This window comes from Heptranchias perlo, chromosome 13, assembly GCF_035084215.1.
Source record: "Heptranchias perlo isolate sHepPer1 chromosome 13, sHepPer1.hap1, whole genome shotgun sequence".
Lineage (NCBI taxonomy): Eukaryota > Metazoa > Chordata > Chondrichthyes > Hexanchiformes > Hexanchidae > Heptranchias > Heptranchias perlo.
The window spans coordinates 31,548,201-31,568,782 of NC_090337.1; the positions used below are offsets into that span (position 1 = coordinate 31,548,201).

The window sequence follows — 20,582 nt, forward strand, 5'->3', positions numbered from 1 at the left end:
TTGGGCTCACCAAGACTTAAAGATTTCACACTGCAGTAAAATATTTTTGGTTAGTGCAGGATGGTGGTCAAGTTTAAGAATGCAGGGAAAAGTAACAATATTGTTAGGTCAATCATTCCTGATGTCACCATCAAGCAGTGATGGGCTACCAAAGAGGGGTACCTCATGAACAAAAGTAAGACAAGGTGGTTCAAAGTGACGATGGAATAGATGGTCCAATAACTTAAAAATCTTTTCAAGTTTAAGATTTGGGGCTGATTATGACAGTAACTGCCTACAATGCAATGAGACTGCACAAATTTACATTCTATATAGCATAGTGGGATTGAAATACTAACAGTGACAATGCTTTCTATTACTAATTCATTTCATTTTTGAACCAAAATCTGGAAAAAAACATAATACAACAATCTCACCTTATTCCTAAAGGATGAAACTAAATTAAGAGAGATGAGCTTTGATGAGCCAATTGGCTTTTTCTCATCCCTGACTTTTCTTATGCTGTTACATTCTAATGACAATGTATTATAGGAAGAAGTGTCCTCCACTTTTGACTTTACGTTAAAATAACAAACTGGATTTCACCAGCAACATGGAACAGAACACTCTTCTAATTACTGCTGCAAATGACTATTTCTTAAAAGTCTCATTATATGGGTTATGGGTATGAGCAATCATTTGGATGGAGGAATGGAACCTAACTAAGTGGCACAGAGGCTAGAATCTTTCAAAGGTCTACGGGGCCACAATTTGCTGTCAAAATAACAGTGAGGCTAATGGTGCTCGTCATTATATATACATAAATGGTACCGCAACTTCAGGCGAGGGGCAGATGCGCGGTTACACACGAATATCCAAAAGTCACTGTCCGAGATGCGCCGCTCCGCCATTTGCTTCGTGAAAACGGCACCTCACTGTCTGCCTCACCATTGAAATGCACTTAATGAGGTGAAGTTGCTGTATTTGGGCAGTAGATACGAACTAAATGCACCACAGAAAGTTAAGTCTTGTCCATTCAGTCTAAGTATCCTTTTAACGATGTGATAAGTGCGAGTTACTGCCAATCAACCTCTCAAACTGAAAGTGAACTATTACAAGTGTGGAGTCTCATTCCTTCAGGTATTAATTATTGTTGGAGATTTTAAAAATGTCAAATTTAATTTTTTTTACTTTTCCTTTCTCTCTCATAATCCAATCTTTCGATCCCTCTATTTCTTTTTCTATACCTGATTTGATATTGAATTCACACTTCCTTCTCATTCCTTGCGCAATTTATTTCTCAATCCTTCAGTGGTTAAGGAGATACACAGTTGCTTGCCCTGTTCACTCAGATCCCAGATGCCCTGTTTCCCTCGCTGCGCCATATCAGCTCGCACATTCAGCAACTTGCCACGCAAAAATTGCTAAATTTGAATCTGAGATAGATAGCTTTTTGGCAATCAAAGGTATTAAGGGATATGGGCCAAAGGTGGGTATATGGAGATAGATCACAGATCAGCCATGATCTTATCAAATGGCGGAGCAGGCACGAGGGGCTGAATGGCTTACTCCTGTTCCTATGTTCCTAAACGTGCGAGGGCTGCACATCTTTTATTTTCATAACAGCATGCAATTAAAATTACTTTTTAAAAATAAATTTGAGTTCCTTTTTCAAACATTGATTGAGGGCAATATGAAGTGCAGTTATCGGTCCGTATATGTCAGGAACACGTTAAGGCAAAATGGGAATTTTGAGCAGTTTGCTCTAAGCTATAATGAACATTCCATCTTTTACTGAAATGTTTCATTTTTCTTCAAATGAACTGCTATTCCCCAAGTGCCAACCCTCATCAGGACATTGCACATCTACTCCTGCACGTGGGAAATGATAAAAATGAAGGAAAAATAGATACAAGAAAAAAAAGTCTCCCCTCTTATGCTCATTTCCCAAAAATTGTGCAATGATAAGCTCCATATGTTTTTGTTCTTCCATCCTCCACACCACCCACACCACCCACACCACCCCCCTTCCCCTTCCCCCCCCCCCCACCCCCGTCACTCCCCAAGCCAAAGAACCTTTTCCCCGGGGACATTTAAATCCCATCAAAACGTTTTCGTGTTGTCCCTGGCACTACAACCAATTCCATTATTCCACAGAATGCCATTGATTCATAACTGTTGCTAGTCCCCTTTGAGCTTTGTCTTCCTAAGACTTGCATTACTGTACTTTGTTTTGATTTTTATTTACTGTTAACATCTATTAAAGGTTTTAAAATACAACAGCTATGTTTTACAAAGATTCTCTCAATGGGTGTGGCATCAATTACTTAACGTTCCTAAATACTTTTGTTATTACACCTCAAAGTCAAAACAAAACAAATGGCATACCAAGATAATAAAGTTTATAAAAACATAGAAGGATCAAAAGTTAAGGAAAAATGGTTCATTTGGGGTATAATACTATACAAGCAATTTTATACAATCTACATACAAAAAGATGCAATTCCTTCTATCAGTAGTAATACAGTAATAAATGGAAGGGTTACACTATAATACACTGTTATATACTCATCTTATGTCCTTACCTAGAGCAACAGTGGTTAATAAAGTGATTTCATTTCAATTTATCCAGGTCCAGGGCACAAGGTTTTATTTGAAAGTGTAACCTAAGTGGAAATTCTGCCACATTAGCAAAATTTTTAAAAATTGGTCATAGTTAATACAGTTCCTATGAAGAGCAGTGGATTTACATTCAAAGGTTTTAAAGCCCTGTTGCCCAAATTAACACAGCCATCTTGATGTTTTGGAGGTCACGCTTTGTGATGCAAGTCTTTAAAGGACAGAATTCCATTACATCATAAAGCACAATATCAATGCTGCAGAAACCCGGCCTCCAGCTAAATAGTGGTTTATATAATTGAATAACCAAGTAATTTACCAAGTGAGAAAATGTAACAATAGATTTAGAAATTTGAACCTTAGTGCAGAGTGCAGTATTAACAAATCAAAAGCAGTCTGATTCACTTAATAGGCACCAAAAGGTAAAGTAAGCAGCAGAATAGTGAACAAGAAAGTTGCTGAATTTCTTTTCTAAGCTACCAATGCTAAACTGGCAAGTATCAGAAAGCCGACAAACCGCTCAAGTCAGTCATTTCTGTCTTCCATTTTCCTTCTTCAGTGTCATGTCAGTGTGTACAGCTAGAATTAACATATCTAACCTATCAAGTGTTGTGAATGAGAGAAAACTGCATCATTGGAATTGTATTTTACACCCTGCTCCTGTGGTAGGGTACAATATCCAGAGTCTACCATGACAACTCACGTACAAACATACGAAAATGACAAGAAGAAAAAGACCAGCTGGTCCATCAAGCCTGCCCCACATTCATGATGCCTGAAGCATTATGACTAGACACTTCCTACCCTTCCCACCACCCCCACCAAAAATTGTGACAGATGCATTATGGACTTTATTTTCATCACTCCCTTCCTGTGGAACTATAATTCCCAAAATGTATCGTGACAACCAAGCATAAAATTTACAAACAATAACTGAGGTTAGAATGGAGGAAAAAGAATTAAAAATAATGAGGTTTTTTTTGTGTTTCACACAGCTTAAGCCATTACAATTGTGAACTAATAGTGTTATTTGAATTGAGATTTTTGTTATGTCTCTGAAGAGGACTGATATTTGTGTCAGACGCAGAGGTGAAGATAAATGATACTGATTTCAGGCACTGCAGCCACAGTCAATCAGACAGGTCTGGGATATGCTGAATTTCATCTCTTTGGACACTGGCACTAACTTGACTGTGGCAAAAACCTCCCTGGCCCCTGCTATACCAACTACAGCTTCAACAGCAATTATAAATCTACAATGGGGAGAAAAAAATCTTCAAGTCATTTAAATAAATTAGTGGAAAAAAAGGAAGATTTTGGGGAAGGAAAAGGGAAGGATAGACAAATAAAGTACTTATTTCTTAAGCAAATACTGCAAATCCACTGAGCAACAGGTTACTTGCCTAACAGACACGCAGGATTGGCACAGGGTCGAAAATCTATTTCCTTATTGAATTCTCTCCCGCCCTAGGCCTGCCGTAGCCAATTATCAGAGGCAATACCAAGACAATAAAAAATAAACTTGTATTGTTCATCTCCCAATCCTTGCCAAGTTCCACTGGTTCCCTATGCATCAGAGAATAGATGTTTTTAAGCCTCTTTCCTCATTTTCAAACCGCTCTATGATCTATTTTAGTGATAATCTCCAAACATCTGTCCCTGGTCACAATGTCCGTTCCTCTGACACTGGCTTACTCGTTCTCTTCCCTGTGCTCCACCAGTGGTGGCCATTCTATCAGTCACTATGCCCCAAACCTTTGGAATTCCATTCCTAAAATCCTCTACCTTGCTTCCCCTTTCCCTGTTTTATAAGCCTCCTACAAACTCTTTTTACAACTCTACTTTTGAGTAATCCCTCTCCAGTTTCTGTTTTATTCTCCTCTCCTACTCAGTATCCACTTCTTCCCTGCCCAGTAAAGTGCTCTGAGACATCTTACTTTACAAGATGAGTGACATAGAGATACAAGTTGTTGCTTCAACTCCCCTGTAGACTCATTGGAGACCAATTCAGAAAGCAGAGACTTCGGGGGTAATTTTAACCTAACCCACCCAGTGGGAAACTGACAGGATCGAATCGGCTGCCCGTTTTACTCCCCTGGCCAATCTGATCCTTCAGATTCCCACCAGGTGGGTTAGGTCAAAACTACCTTCTGGATGTGCATCGTTTAACTCTCCCACAACCTGGAAATAGCATAAAGCCACCTTAAAGGGGGCAGTTTCTGCTGCACTGGGACCATATTGGAGAACCACTTTAGTAAGCAGTGCTGCAATATATTTCTCATGTTATTTTACCTGAACTCCTTTTGGTTATCCCCACTGTTCTGCATTTCCAATATTAACTTGCCCTTCACAATTGCTGATTGCATCACATTCCCTTTACAGCTCAATTAGAAGCGTGTTTTCTCTGACCTTTCTGATAATCCTATCAGTTCCTTTGTTTCCTTTTCATCTCTCTTTCCTTGAAATTTTTGGCCCAATCTGTGTAAGCAGATTTCTCACCCCAGTTACAGGTGATGTAAAGTGCTACTTCACTGATTGGAGCTTTCTTTATCCTTGCTATTTCTGTTTTGAAATACTTTCAAAAGTCTTGGACTGTCAAACTTGCTTCATGTTTTTGACTTTGGTTTTGCAACTAATACCTGTTTGTTTTAACAACCTACGGCGAACAGCAGCCCTGATTTCAAACAGTGTGGTAAACAAGTGTTTATCCCCTATTTTGTTGCAAACAATTATCAAATTTCCATGAGTGTATCCACCTCATAGGTGCATAGAATTCTGAAGAGATACATCCATGTCCGTAGAACAATCTCTTGTCCTAAATTGAATTCCCCCCCCCAAACCCAGAACATTTTCACAAAAGGTCTCCATTTCTATCTGTAAAGTTGGAGCTGACAATGGCTCTAACTTGGTAAATGAAATTATCCGCACAACGAAAATCAAACGATGAAGGAATTTCACAGCCTGAGGAAAGAATTTTGAAAGAATTTCAAAACAAAGAAACTGCCAATCAACAAAGTCACGTTTTGCAAAACATGTAAATAGGTCCATGATTAGTTGCAGGTGCAGTTTCAATTCATACAAGTAAATAATTTATCTCACAGGAAATTTCTTTTCACCCAAATATAATTATTAATCCATCAAGATCACCACTTTGTTTTATCAAGGATATAATTTGCTGGGAACCTTTTCAAAGAACCCAGCATCAGCATCAAATACTCCCAACTTAGGTGTAGTAAAGCTTCCCTCTACTCTGTCCCAATAAAATGTCTCAGCCTCAGTGAGCCATTTTTTCCATATCGCCATCCTGAGTGAGGTTGATAATTAGAAATTGAGACTGTCCAAACTTATTTCACAAAGGATGCTCATATCCCATCAGTCTGGACTGGATCTGAACCCATGTGCCAGAGGTGAAAGGCTACTGTCTAACCACAGCACCACCCAGTTCTCTAAAGATCACTATGTACGAAAATCTTATATAAACCAATAATAGCACCTTTAATTAAGCTTAGCTGCAAATGGTGCAAAATGCTATTAAAACAATGTAGCAGATCCTCAATGAAATGCCATCTTAGATTAAATGCTCAAACACTGGAGATGGGGTTGAACTCCAGGACTTCTGTATAAAATCTTAACTGGTCATTCGTTCATTTGTTTTTTATGGGACCCTTGCTATGTGCAAATTTGCTGCCACTTTGGCTACATAACAACAGCGACCCCACTTAACAGTATAGCTCATGTAATTTGTGTAATGTATCAACGGTGCTTATAAGTTATGTAGCTGCCTCGGATCCTAACAAAACAGAACAATGTCTAAAGGATAAAGAGCAAACCTATAATGGAAAAAGAGGTAGTCTCTAATCACAAGTTATCATTAAACCACAGTTAAACACACTTTTCAAGAACTGAAAATAACAGAAACATTGCAGCAGAAACCTAAAGGGAAAGGCTCTATCAGGAACAAAATATCAAGGAATGAGATGACATTAAAATAAATACAAATGCACCACAGGGTATGTGGAAACATGAACACAAAATTACATAAGGTTACAGGAAATAAGTCTGTGAGCAAAAACTTGATCGATTTAAAGGAGGTGCCTGTTGAAGACAAAGGTCTTGACATAATTTGGATGACTCATCAGGTAAATGCACTACATTTGTGTCTAAAAACTATTCGTTCCTGATAGCCATTCCAAGCCAACACAAACCATAAGGTCCCAGATGTTTGTTGACTTAGATGACCTCAGACTAGAGGGGTGGTAGAAGGGCGTCAATTGACCGCAGCACCCAGCGGTTAGAGGGGCAATTCACTAAGATTTCTGTTATTGACTGTTATCCAGTGACACCCATTGGAAGTGCAGATGTATGGATGTTAAGAAAGGACAGGATTGGACTCGGCTGTTCAGTTCCCTTCCCCACCTCTCCTTTAACATAGAAAAGATCCCAAGCCATTTCACAGAAGAGGAAGGAATGGTGAGCGGTAGGATGAGGGTGGATAAGCAGGGCGTTGCGGCATATGATGATGTGGGTGACATTATTTTGGGATAAATGTAGTTTGTTTAACATTGAGCTTGTGGAGGGCAGCGATGACCAGTGAAAAGGTCAAGTTCGGCGGTAAGGACAGCGGGGATAAGGGTTTCAGTGACAGTCGGCATCAGGTGAGGCCGAGGGAGCCTCGGGTGGCAGCCAAGCGCACTCACCGACTAACCTGACAGGAGGAAGGACGGGTCGAGTTAGGAAGGGCCGGGCCAGGCCAGGCACCGATCGGCGGCCCTGGATCTCTGCCCCGGGAAGGAGGCTGGGGCGGGGTTTAGGTTTGAAGTAAGAAAGGTCGCGCCGCCCGCTAGTTCCTGTGAGAGATTTCCGGCACGGGATCCGGGAACCGAACCTGCCCTGTCCTGTCCCTCCCTCCAGCCCGCCTTTCCTTCCTTCCTTCCTTCACCCGGCGACACGCTCCCGCCAAGCGACATCTTACCAGCACGGCCCCCGAGCCGTGGAGACCAGTGAATCTACCCGGAGCCTCACTCACAAGGACCAACCGAACACTTCCGGCACCGGTGCAAAGTCCGGGTTGCAAACCACAACCTGAACAGCAGGGCCCACTAGACACAGGAGTCCTATCTACAGAAACTGTCCAAAGTTGTGAGTGAACAATGAGGTTCTGTCGCAGAATACACTTGGCTCTCACACACACGCACAAAGGTTTCTATGTGACAATAATGCTGGAAAGTTTCAGAAAATTATTTTCTAAACAGAATTTAGGCTGTAAGTATTCTAAATGCATATAACATATGATAGAGACTGAGAAATGCAATGTTCCATATTTTGCATCTGTAAAGATATGCAACGGTTAAAAGTGAAATTTGTTTGATCAAAAAGAGTGAGATCTATTTAAACTTGTAGGTCTGCGCTTATTTTTATAAGTGAGATATATAATGGCAGGCATATCCTATTTATTATGGATTACCTGAGAGTGAAAATTCAGTTTAAAAAAAGATAATTTTAACAAGTTCACCAGTTCAGTTTCCCTCCTATTCCCACCATGAGTTCTGTGGCTTCGGTCTGCTATACTATTCCAATGAAGCTCAACAGAAGTATCAGGAGCAATATCTCACCTTTTTCCTGAGTATTCTGCAGCCCTCTAGTCTGAACATTGATTTTAGTAACTTCGGATATTAGCTATATTCTCTATTTTCTAGTTGGACGTAGTAGGGTAGTTTGTGATGTGGAGTGAATTTCAGTGTTTGGGCGGGGGTGAAGGGATGTTTCAGGTGTGCACCCTTGCACAGAGCACTGTTGGTAGGGCTGGAGTTGCAGGACTGTTTTTTCTCCATTTTCCCCTATTTTCTCACCTTTTCATTTGTGTTAGCCTTTCCCATGACTTTTCACCTACAACAATTTGCATGTGTTTTTGCTGTCTTCATCACCTCACTTTTATATTGATCACTTACTAAAAACATAGAATATAATGAGTTAGTCTATTAATGGTAACTGAGTGGATAAATATTTGGGAATGAACATTGACCTGCCTCTCAAAACTCAAGTAGTGTCAGAAGGTTACAGCCAAACTGGGTGCTGGTGAGAATCCCTACGTGGTCAGTTTTCGGTAAAATATTAAAATGCCTACGTGGCAAAGAAGCAGAATGCAAAATGGTTAGAAAGGGTTAATTAGTTAGTAACTGAGATTGATACAAGTGGCCTGGCCCTCCTGCTGGGCCATATGTTTGCTTAGTCAGCAGGCCTGCATTGTCTTATCAATGATAGGTCTTTGATGTGAGTCAAGGACTGGTCTGAATGTCTCCATGTTTATGGCAGATCAATATAGGTAACGAGCTTAGCCAAAGTTGAAAGACATTCCAGGTTGGGAGATAAGGAACAGAAGGAACAGGGAAGAACATTCCAAGTTGGAAGGTGAGGAAGTATCCCCTTTGATGTCTAACAGCAACATGGTCAGCACATGGACGATTTATGATTGGCCGGAAATAATGTAACCTCGCATGGCAACCTGTGCCCGGCTTATGATTGGTGTTGACCCTCATTAAGTATGTTCCAACCCCTATTGATTGTATAAAAACGTGTGGATTTCTGTATGTTTTTGTTCTTGCTCTGCCAGCATAGAGGGACTCTATCAGGAGTCCAAATCAATGCTGCAGACTAAGAACCCTGCTATTAAAGGTGTGCTGAACTTTAAAATGTATTCGACTTCAGTTTTTACTGAACCAGACTGAGGGGAAAGAATCCGGATCGTCATTGGGATGTACTGCCCAGAAGATTCATTACAAAACAAGGACCACAGTAATTCCATTTGGTGTAATCTCATTTGAAGTTTTGTGTCCAGTTTTGTCCCCTCACCTCAGAAAGGACATTATAACACTAGAGAAGATGCATAGAAGACATCAAGGATGATCCCAATCCTGAGATCGCTGAGCTGTGAGGATAGACTTGATGCCTTGGGTTTATAGTTACTGGAGAGATGGAGACTTGGAGAGAATCTAATCCAGGTATTTATGATTATGGACATCATGCAAATAAATAGATAGCATGTTTGAGGTGAAGGGATTGGGTAGAATTAAGGGCCACCCATACAAACTGAACAAGCTATGGGTGAGGTTTGATATCCAGATGTTTTACTTTTTCAGGGGATGATCGACCTGTGGAACGGGGTTCTGGAGGAGATAATGGAGAATGATTCCTTACAGTCCTTCAGGAAGGCATTAGATGGATTTCTGGAAAACGAGGCACATCTAACGTCAAAGTAAATTATTCTAGAAAATACAGCAAGGATCTGGGACCTCGGGATTGCCTGATCACCCATATGGCGTTGGTTAGAAATTTGAGAGCGAACTCCTGAATTGGCTGCTGGTGTGAGTTTTTGGCTTCTCCCAGGAGGTGGGGAAAGGGATAATTGGTGAACTGGGGTGAAATCAACTAAAGAATGGTGACGAGCCCAGATGAGCCTGATGACCTTTTCCCATCCTGGATACATAGGCACAAACATCATCCATTAAGCAATTTACAGGTCATTCAACCCATTAATTCCCTCTCTTGGTGTTACTTTTTACAGATGCTAACTGACCTGCGTATTTCCAGCATTTCCTGTTTTTATTTAAAGAGACATTGGCTTTCTCTCGGTGATTTTTGCATTGTTAATTCTGGAAACAGCCTATATCAAAATTCCATCAAGATGGCTAGGAGGGGAGAGATACTTGGAAAAAGAGTTACTGTTAATGCTGGGGGTTTTAAAAGCAATATGTATTCTCACATTTTTTTTAAAAAGGAGATACCTGGATAAAATGTGGTTAATATGATGATTCTCCCAGAGACCAATTTATTAGTTTGACTGGGTATCCTGTCATTATTGTGATGGCAAAGCCTTTGATCTCTGTCAATCTGTGAGGGAAAATGTAAGGAATCTTACAACACCAGGTTATAGTCCCAACAAATTTATTTTAAAATCACAAGCTTTCGGAGATTATCCCCTTCGTCAGGTGAATGAGTGAAAAGGTTCTCAAATCGCATATCTTATACTAGGCTGGGACAGCATCACACCAATCAAAAGGTGTCGTTATTATTCAAACAGGCCAGTCACGGAGAACAGCACGTCCCAGCACACTGGATATACATTGTGTCAATTACACAGACAGACAGAAAGAAACCCAAATGGCAGAGAGAGAGAGAGAATATTAAAAACATAACTTTTTTTCCCCCTTTTTGCTGGTGGGGTTACGTGTAGCGTGACATGAACCCAAGATCCCGGTTGAGGCCGTCTTCATGGGTGCGGAACTTGGCTATCAACTTCTGCTCGACGATTTTGCGTTGTCGTGAGTCTCGAAGGCCGCCTTGGAGAACGCTGACCCGAAGATCGGTGGCTGAATGTCCTTGACTGCTAAAGTGTTCCCCGACTGGGAGGGAACCCTCCTGTCTGGCGATTGTTGCGCGGTGTCTGTTCATCTGTTGTCGCAGTGTCTGCATGGTCTCGCCAATGTACCATGCTCCGGGGCATCCTTTCCTGCAACGTATGAGGTAGACAACGTTGGCCGAGTCACAGGAGTATGAACCATGTACCTGGTGGGTGGTGTCCTCTCGTGTGATGGTGGTATCCGTGTCGATGATCTGCCATATCTTGCAGAGGTTGCCGTGGCAGGGTTGTGTGGTGTCGTGGACGTTGTTCTCCTGAAAACTGGGTAACTTGCTGCGAACGATGGTCTGTTTGAGGTTGGGTGGCTGTTTAAAGGCGAGTAGTGGAGGCGTGGGGATGGCCTTAGCGAGGTGTTCGTCATCATCGATGACATGTTGAAGGCTGCGGAGAACATGGTGTAGTTTCTCCGCTCCGGGGAAGTACTGGACGACGAAGGGTACTCTGTTGGTTGCGTCCCGTGTTTGTCTTCTGAGGAGGAATATGCGATTCTTCGCTGTGGCCCGTCGGAACAGTCGATCGACAAGTCGAGCGTCATATCCCGTTCTTACGAGGGCGTCTTTCAGCGTCTGTAGGTGTCCATCGTGTTCCTCCTCGTCTGAGCAGATCCTGTGTATTCGTAGGGCCTGTCCATAGGGGATGGCCTCTTTGACGTGGTTGGGGTGGAAGCTGGAAAAGTGGAGCATCGTGAGGTTGTCCGTGGGCTTGCGGTAGAGTGAGGTGCTGAGGTGCCCGTCTTTGATGGAGATTTGTGTGTCCAAGAAAGAAACCGATTCTGAGGAGTAGTCCATGGTGAGTTTGATGGTGGGATGGAACTTGTTGATGTTATCGTGAAGTCTCTTCAGTGATTCTGCGCCATGGGTCCATAGGAAGAAAATGTCGTCGATGTATCTGGTGTATAGCGTTGGTTGGAGGTCCTGTGCAGTGAAGAAGTCGCGCTCGAACTTGTGCATGAAAATGTTGGCGTATTGGGGTGCGAATTTGGTCCCCATGGCTGTTCCGTGTGTTTGGGTAAAGAACTGGTTATCGAAGGTGAAGACATTGTGATCCAGGATGAAGCGGATGAGTTGTAGGATGGCGTCTGGAGATTGGCTGTTGTTGGTGTTGAGTACTGAGGCTGTCGCAGCGATGCCGTCATCGTGGGGGATACTGGTGTAGAGTGCCGAGACGTCCATCGTGGTGAGAAGTGTTCCTGGTTCAACTGGTCCGTGGGTGCTGAGTTTTTGTAGGAAGTCTGTAGTGTCGCGACAGAAGCTGGGGGTTCCCTGTACAATGGGTTTCAGGATGCCCTCGACGTATCCAGAGAGGTTCTCACACAGGGTTCCGTTGCCTGATACGATAGGACGTCCGGGTGTGTTGGCTTTGTGTATCTTTGGGAGGCAGTAGAAGTCTCCCACGCGGGGAGTACATGGGATGAGAGCACGTAGGATGCTTTGAAGGTCTGGATCGAAGGTCACTGAAGAGACTACACGATAACATCAACAAGTTCCATCCCACCATCAAACTCACCATGGACTACTCCTCAGAATCGGTTTCTTTCTTGGACACACAAATCTCCATCAAAGACGGGCACCTCAGCACCTCACTCTACCGCAAGCCCACGGACAACCTCACGATGCTCCACTTTTCCAGCTTCCACCCCAACCACGTCAAAGAGGCCATCCCCTATGGACAGGCCCTACGAATACACAGGATCTGCTCAGACGAGGAGGAATGCGATGGACACCTACAGACGCTGAAAGACGCCCTCGTAAGAACGGGATATGACGCTCGACTTGTCGATCGACAGTTCCGACGGGCCACAGCGAAGAATCGCATAGACCTCCTCAGAAGACAAACACGGGACGCAACCAACAGAGTACCCTTCGTCGTCCAGTACTTCCCCGGAGCGGAGAAACTACACCATGTTCTCCGCAGCCTTCAACATGTCATCGATGATGACGAACACCTCGCTAAGGCCATCCCCACGCCTCCACTACTTGCCTTTAAACAGCCACCCAACCTCAAACAGACCATCGTTCGCAGCAAGTTACCCAGTTTTCAGGAGAACAGCGTCCACGACACCACACAACCCTGCCACGGCAACCTCTGCAAGACATGCCAGATCATCGACACGGATACCACCATCACACGAGAGGACACCACCCACCAGGTGCATGGTTCATACTCCTGTGACTCGGCCAACGTTGTCTACCTCATACGTTGCAGGAAAGGATGCCCCGGAGCATGGTACATTGGCGAGACCATGCAGACACTGCGACAACGGATGAACGGACACCGCGCAACAATCGCCAGACAGGAGGGTTCCCTCCCAGTCGGGGAACACTTTAGCAGTCAAGGACATTCAGCCACCGATCTTCGGGTCAGCGTTCTCCAAGGCGGCCTTCGAGACTCACGACAACGCAAAATCGTCGAGCAGAAGTTGATAGCCAAGTTCCGCACCCGTGAGGACGGCCTCAACCGGGATCTTGGGTTCATGTCACGCTACACGTAACCCCACCAGCAAAAAGGGGAAAAAAAGTTATGTTTTTAATATTCTCTCTCTCTCTCTGCCATTTGGGTTTCTTTCTGTCTGTCTGTCTGTGTAATTGACACAATGTATATCCAGTGTGCTGGGACGTGCTGTTCTCCGTGACTGGCCTGTTTGAATAACAACGACACCTTTTGATTGGTGTGATGCTGTCCCAGCCTAGTATAAGATATGCGATTTGAGAACCTTTTCACTCATTCACCTGACGAAGGGGATGATCTCTGAAAGCTTGTGATTTTAAAATAAATTTGTTGGTCTATAACCTGGTGTTGTAAGATTCCTTACATTTGTCCATCCCAGTCCATCACCGGCATCTCCACATCAATCTGTGAGGGGGCAGACTTTTTGACACACGGAGAAAGGCTTTTAAAAATCGGAACAGAGACAAAAAAGCAATTTGGCTTCTGGAAACGGGGCAAGGGAGCAAAGTGCTGTAAGAAAATTAAAAAAGGCAGCGAGAGTATTTCTGCCCTGGGTTGCAGATTAGGATGCAGAGGAATTATTCTGTTTAAGTAGATGACCCACCAAAGTGGGTATAGTGTTTTGTATTCTTTATTTTGTATCATTACGTGAATATAAGTTGTACCGTTTGAACTAAGTAACATTAATCATACTGATTGCTCAGTATGTTTCACTTTACTGTGGAATAAAACAGCTTATGATTTGAACCAAACTTTGCCTCATCAATTGTTAATTTGGTCCAGCTTCAGGGAGATAAAGAAACATGTACACAAGACACAAGTATCCAATCCAGATCGCATAGGGAGGTTATTATTATATCCCTGGCTTATGGCTGTCGTACAAAAATATAGTGCAGTGTGAGTCAACGCTCATGAAGGTAAGACACTTGGACTATTTATAGGAGCAACTGACCTTCGAAGGTATTTACTGAAGACCTTAATTTTTTAATCATTACTTGTTTGTGCTTGTTTAAAACTTCATTATCTGCATTACTACATGTATTAAATCATACATTTTTATGTATTTGCTGTATTTATATGTATTAAATCCAGCATTTTCTATAGAAAGCAGCCAACAAAGCATGGAATTTTGTGCAGTGATGCAAAGGAGATGCAAATATTGAAATTCATTTCTGGAATTTTAGCAACTCTGAAACCAACATATCTGCTAAAGTCTCACCTTTACAAGGCATGAACCTTGGCTCAGTGTTAGCCTCTGAATCAGAAGGTTGTGGGTTCAAGCTGCACTCCAGAGATTGAAGCACACAATCTAGGTTGACGCCTGAGTGCAGCACTGAGGGAGTGCTGTCTTTCAGATCAGTTAAACCAAGGCCTGGTCTACTCTCTCAAGTGGACATAAAAATCTCTTGGCACTATTCAAAGAAGAGCAGGGCAGTTCTCTCGGTGACTGGGAGAATATTTATCCCTCAACCAACATCACTTTTTAGAAAAAAACAGGTTATCTGATCATTTACTTCATTGCTGTTTGTGGGACCTTACTGTGCACAAATTGGCTGCTATTGTGTTTCTATACCTTACAACTGTGACTACACTTCATAAGTGCTTCAGTGGCTGTGAAGTGCTTTGGGATGTCCTGAGGTCAAGAAAAGCACTGCATGAATGCAAGTTCGTTCTTTCCATACACACATATCACCATACACTCAAGTTAAAATATTGAAAATCAATTGAAGCTAAAAATCAATAATTAAAAGCAAGTGTGCTGTTATCACTTTCTAATAACTCTTGCTGGAAGTGCATGTATGGAATTTGAGAAGACAGGATAGGACATGGCTTCTCGCCCTCATTATCTGGGCTACTTAACCAAAATACCATGGTGGCCATGGAATTGTATTGCAACAGGAGTGAATACCTCCAGCAGAGAAGAGAAGAAAATTAGAGAGGGCCTCAAAAAAAAAAAACCTGGTAAAGCCTGATATGACTGCTATAACAGGGGAGTGATTGGGACATGGTGTTGAAATTTTCATTTTTATATATTTTACTGTATTTTGAATTTAAATTTACTTAATTTTAGCTGTTCAACACTAGGAGCCATGTAAAGTTGTTGATTTGACTGAACTGTGAGCTGGTTTGAAGTGGCAATAAGTTGTTAATTGATTACAAAAGAGGTGTAATTAGCTGTTCTCTGATTGGAATTTTTTTTCTTGCAGCAGTTGGACCATTGCATAAATTAAGACAGAAATTTGAGCTCAATAGCGAAAGCTCAATCTTGAGCTGTGGTAAGCCAGTGGACGAGGAGAGGCCAGCACACTCTTCAGCAGGAGTTTAGTTGTGAGGTGCAGTTGGACAGGAGTTTTTTTCTACAATTTTTGTGTGACGTGCGTAAATGGAGTTTGATTTCTGTAAGACTTTGGTGCTATTGGAAGTTGAAGCTAACACTATTTATTATTTTTAGTTAGACACAAAGGAATGGCATTGCATGGAACCCTTTATAATGTACATGGAGTGTGATATTGATGCCATCATGGCTCATCGTATCCAGGGGCAGCACATTTGAACTAAGTGTCATGAAAATTGAGTCTCTGGAACAGAGGATCACCTGTGATACAGTTTGTGGTCTTGATGCTCAGTCAAACTCGGAAAGCTATTAGCTTTGTGATGTAATCACTGTACATCTACAGAGACATAACCTGCTGTTAATTACAGGGCAACTTTATGTTCGACCTTTTCATTTTCTAATTTTCTTCCTTACCCCCTCTCCCACTGATGCTGGGGTCTGGTTGCATGTGTGAGTAGAAACAGTAAGTGTCTTCATATATCTTCCTAATAATGGTCATCAGATCATAATCAGCAGCAGGGACTGTGGTTGAATTTTTTGTTCTCTCTGTTTCTTAGCCCAGGGACATTGAAGTCAGCTGCAGTTCCCAAACCCTGTCCCAGCTAAGGTCAGCTGGCTCAACACAGACCAGGGATCAAACTTATCTGAGAATGTTCAGTTAATTTTGTACCAAGTTTGCCCCAAGACATTGCAAATCCATTATTCTTCATTGTTAAAAGTCACTTTATCTGTGCACTCAACCCAACTCCACATGATGCCAGACATTTTTATATAGAAATTGAGGGACAACGAGTACTTGGGTACATGCTGTACATTACTATTTTCAGTTTAGTGACAAATTATTGAGTGTATGAAGTTTCTGTTTGGGGTTGTTATCAGCAGCTGTGGCTTTGTTATTTGTATAAATATTGGCCTAAAGTCAAGTCCAAAGCAAATGCATGTTTGTTGTTCATCCATGATTTAGTTATTAACCTTCCTGTGAAAGCCAGGACGTTTACTCTATTCTTCATGGAACATTATTTCTTTGCAAATTTGAAGCTTACCTTGTGATCCACCACTTGGCAAGCATGACTGCTACATGGGAGTTTTGATGAAGAAAGATTGAAGTTTGAAATTCATTTGTAGTCTGAAAAAAAATATTGTCTTATAGTATTTCTAACTCCTGTTTTGCATGCATAATTTTTGTTCTGTAAGTGTGTGCTTGGTAGGATGGAAGTTGTAGAATAGTGTGGGGTTTTCTAGTTGTGGTTTCCTTTCAACATCTCTCCCAGCCTCTGTTTAGTGTTGGAACTTTCTCCTTTATCTATGTTCCAAGCCTCTTCCCAAAACATTACTATTTTTTTTTCTGTAATTATCTTCTCCCTTGCAATGCTCAAGGTTCCTGTCTTTCTAATTTCATGCATCCTTCTCCACTACCACTTTACTCCAACAAAAGTTGTTTTTTTCACCAATTAGAGAGCGTCACAGTGTGCTTCCCTTTCTGAAACCTAAAAAGGTAGGCACTGAACTCAGTGACATGACCCAAGTTGACATTCCAGATGTTCAGGCCCAATGCCACATACAAGGCCCACTTGACATTAACTACTTAAACCAAGCCCTTATGTGAGGGGTTTTGGTGAAGAAATGTGCCCACCATGAAGTTGACTCCCCTCGACTCTTAACAAATTATGCGCACATCCTTTGGGTTTTGGGTGAGTCCTTACAGGCAAAGGGTGTGCACTTTATATCAGACAAATAGAAACTTTAATTATACGGATTTGGTTTGGAGTATGGTGATGAGTTTCCACATACCAGACACCAAGCTGACTAGAAAACAAAGTTTCTGTCTTCTCCATCACTTATGTTTTTACTGCCTTTGCAAACAATTCTCTCAGAAGGGAGCCACCACTCATTTAAAATGTTTCTTCTTGTTACTACTCATGCTAGATATTCTATAACTTTCAGACTTCTCTTGCCAACACTTTCAGCACCTTATACAAGTTTTTAAAAAAAGTACTATCTTTAAGTTAATTTGGAGAATTTGATGAACAGACTAATGTGACTTCAACCATTCAATCCCACAGTCTAAGAAATAAAGCGATTTGTACCTTGGCACTCATCTAAAGGTCATAATGACCTTCAAAATGGATCCATTATTTGAAGTGGCAATTACAGCCAAGAGTTGGGAGGAAACTGGCTGCTAACATATTGTGATATGCTGCAATTCTACTTAACAGTTGAATGTGTGAAACACTTTTTTGTCAGCTTTTTATGAATTTGCCTTTCATTTGTAAAGTAAAATACAATGAAGATTGGAACACTCCAGTTCCAGTGATTAACTTGTATTATTACTCCAATGCCCCAGAAAATTGCTATTTATATTTGCAACACTTAGGAGTGGTGAAACATGTAGAATATAATATTCGTAACCTAACTCAGATTGATTACAAACTCAGGCCATTGGGATTTAAAAAATGAGAACGCTACTCATTTTCTTAAATAATTTTTCCTCCTGTGGCATCATAAACTCAGTGCTTTTTTTTGCCAATTTTTTTTCTTTCCTTCTCTCCTGAAGGTGCTTACTCATGCTGGGATTTGGTTCCATGGGCAATAGGTGCCTTGAGCGAAGGGAAACTCTTCCTGTGCAAATTCAAACAGTGAGTGTCGGCAAGTTACTTAACTTTGGGTGACATTACATCTAAGCCTGGTTTTGTCCTCATCTGACAACCATATACATGTACTTTCCAGCAGAGGTCAGCAGCTGGAGCTTTGGTTGATTTTCCTTCTCTAGTTCAGGATGCTGAGTCCCACTACCAGCCTAGTGGAGATTGAACCTGGTCTATATGCCTTGCTAACAAGCTGCCTTCTGGGGAGTTAGAAAACCATGTTTTTCATTGCTGAATGACTCCTTACCCTTAACTCATACTCTGGACTGTCATGGCAATCTGAACCCAAAGATTTTATTGAAACTCAGTAAAAAGCTGAGGAAGGCTATGAGGCAGTCTGTCTATCTAACTATATATAGATGAATATATTCATAGTAAGAGGCAGATCCGTATTAGTGGAGTCAATGTTGTATGCGAATGCATATTTTTGTTGTTAAAAATATAATACTGCACGTCCTGATAGATTATTGTTTTATGCAATGTAATATTAGGGAAACAGTTATTAACTCAAAAGTTTTCTAATACCTATTTTGAATGTGCATAAACCATAATGTGAGCAGTGAGAGTCTGTTTTCACCAAATATTCCTGCACTCTTTACAGGACCCAAATCAGATCCACTGCATCTAATTTGTCACGCTGCTTGTCCGACATCCAGCAGAAATTTCCTCCACTTAAATATTGAGAAGACCGAAGTCATTGTCTTCGGCTCCTGCCACAAACTCTGTTCCCTAGCCACCGATCCCATCTCCCGCCCTGTCACCGTCTGAGGTTGAACCAAACTGTTCGCAACCTCGGCATCCTATATGACCCTGAGCTGAGCTTTCAACCCCATAGCCTCTCCATCACCAACACCACCTACTTCCACCTTCGTAATATCGCCCGTCTCCGCCCTTGCCTCAGCCCTGCTAAAACCCTCATCCATGCTTTTGTTACCTTCAGACTCAACTATTCCAATGCTCCCCTGGACGGAATATCATCTTCCACCCTCTGTCAACTTCAGTTCATTTGTTGCCCGTATCCTGACTCGCACCAGGTCCTGTTCACCCATCATGCCTGTGCTCGCTGACCTACATTGACTCCCAGTCCAGCAACGCCTCAAATTTAAAATTCTCATCCTTGTGTTCAAAATATCATCTGCAGATCCAACGACACCTCCAGCACTAAATGTGCACCCATCACTACTGGAGTAACTGTGTGTACAGACCACACCATTCCTAGAGACCAGTCTTCAGTACCTCCACTTCATTGCAGATGCAGTGTCCGAGCTATGCCATCTACTGCAGCCTGAATTACAGACCATGCCAACAACTGGGACAGCTGTCAAGGTCACCATAACATTAAGATTTTATGTCACAGGGTCCTCCCAGGCCACTGCAGGGGACATCTGCCTTACAAGCAAGTTCATTCCTGCATCCAGCAAGTGACTAATGCTATGTTTGACCTGGGAAACCATTCCCTAGGGAGAAGGAGATACCAACTGGAGAGGGCTTCAACCTTTTACCCGTGGCAGGCTTCCCAAGGGTCCAGGGAAACCTTGTGGCCACCAGGGCTCCACATGACAATACCAATGCATAAATGGACAGAAAGAGTGTCTACTCCATTACTGTGCAGGTGGTTTCCTATCAAACAATGTCATCCTGCATATTAATGCCCAATATCTAGGAGGCATTCACATTTTAGCAACACTAAGTACTGCCGCTATGATATTGAATAAAGAAATAAATATCCCAACCAATTTGATCTTTTCTTAAGTTTAAAATATTCTTTGTCTTCCCTATAAAAACCCACCCTGAATAGATGGATGGTAATGGTAAAGAACTGCTTCCCAATATTAAACGGAGAGATTTATTTATGTCATGTAAGTGCGGTATCTGAGAGGAAGAAATTTATTTACTTGTCTACTTGCAGTGGGTAAGTAAACACTATAGGACTAATTACTTAAGACTGCACTGCTGACAGGGAGCCATTTCTGCCAACTGGATTTTGACAAAACATGGATGTGCTGTCCACAATTTTCCGTCAATTATAGAAACCACTATGGTTGGAAAATAGTGGGCAATGTGCCCTCAATTTCCCTGTAAATATAGCAACTGGCCAAGCCTCCCTACGGCATTACAATTTCAGAAAATTACCCCCTAT

The 20,582-nt window shown here is 42.0% G+C and overlaps 1 protein-coding gene across 6 annotated transcripts in view; it reads right to left on the minus strand.

The window, feature by feature from the left end:
- The window catches only part of opa1 (OPA1 mitochondrial dynamin like GTPase), a 108,355-nt gene extending 100,708 nt beyond the window's left edge, over positions 1-7,647 (minus strand). For 4 of the 6 annotated variants that reach the window (XM_067995282.1, XM_067995283.1, XM_067995278.1 and 1 more), the window contains exon 1: positions 7,571-7,647. The gene's annotated coding sequence lies outside the window, so the exon portion shown is untranslated. Of the gene's footprint in view, positions 1-7,295; positions 7,373-7,570 lie in introns of those variants that run through there. The other 2 variants (XM_067995280.1, XM_067995279.1) reach the window with 2 other exon arrangements.
- Positions 7,648-20,582: the final 12,935 nt, after the last annotated feature.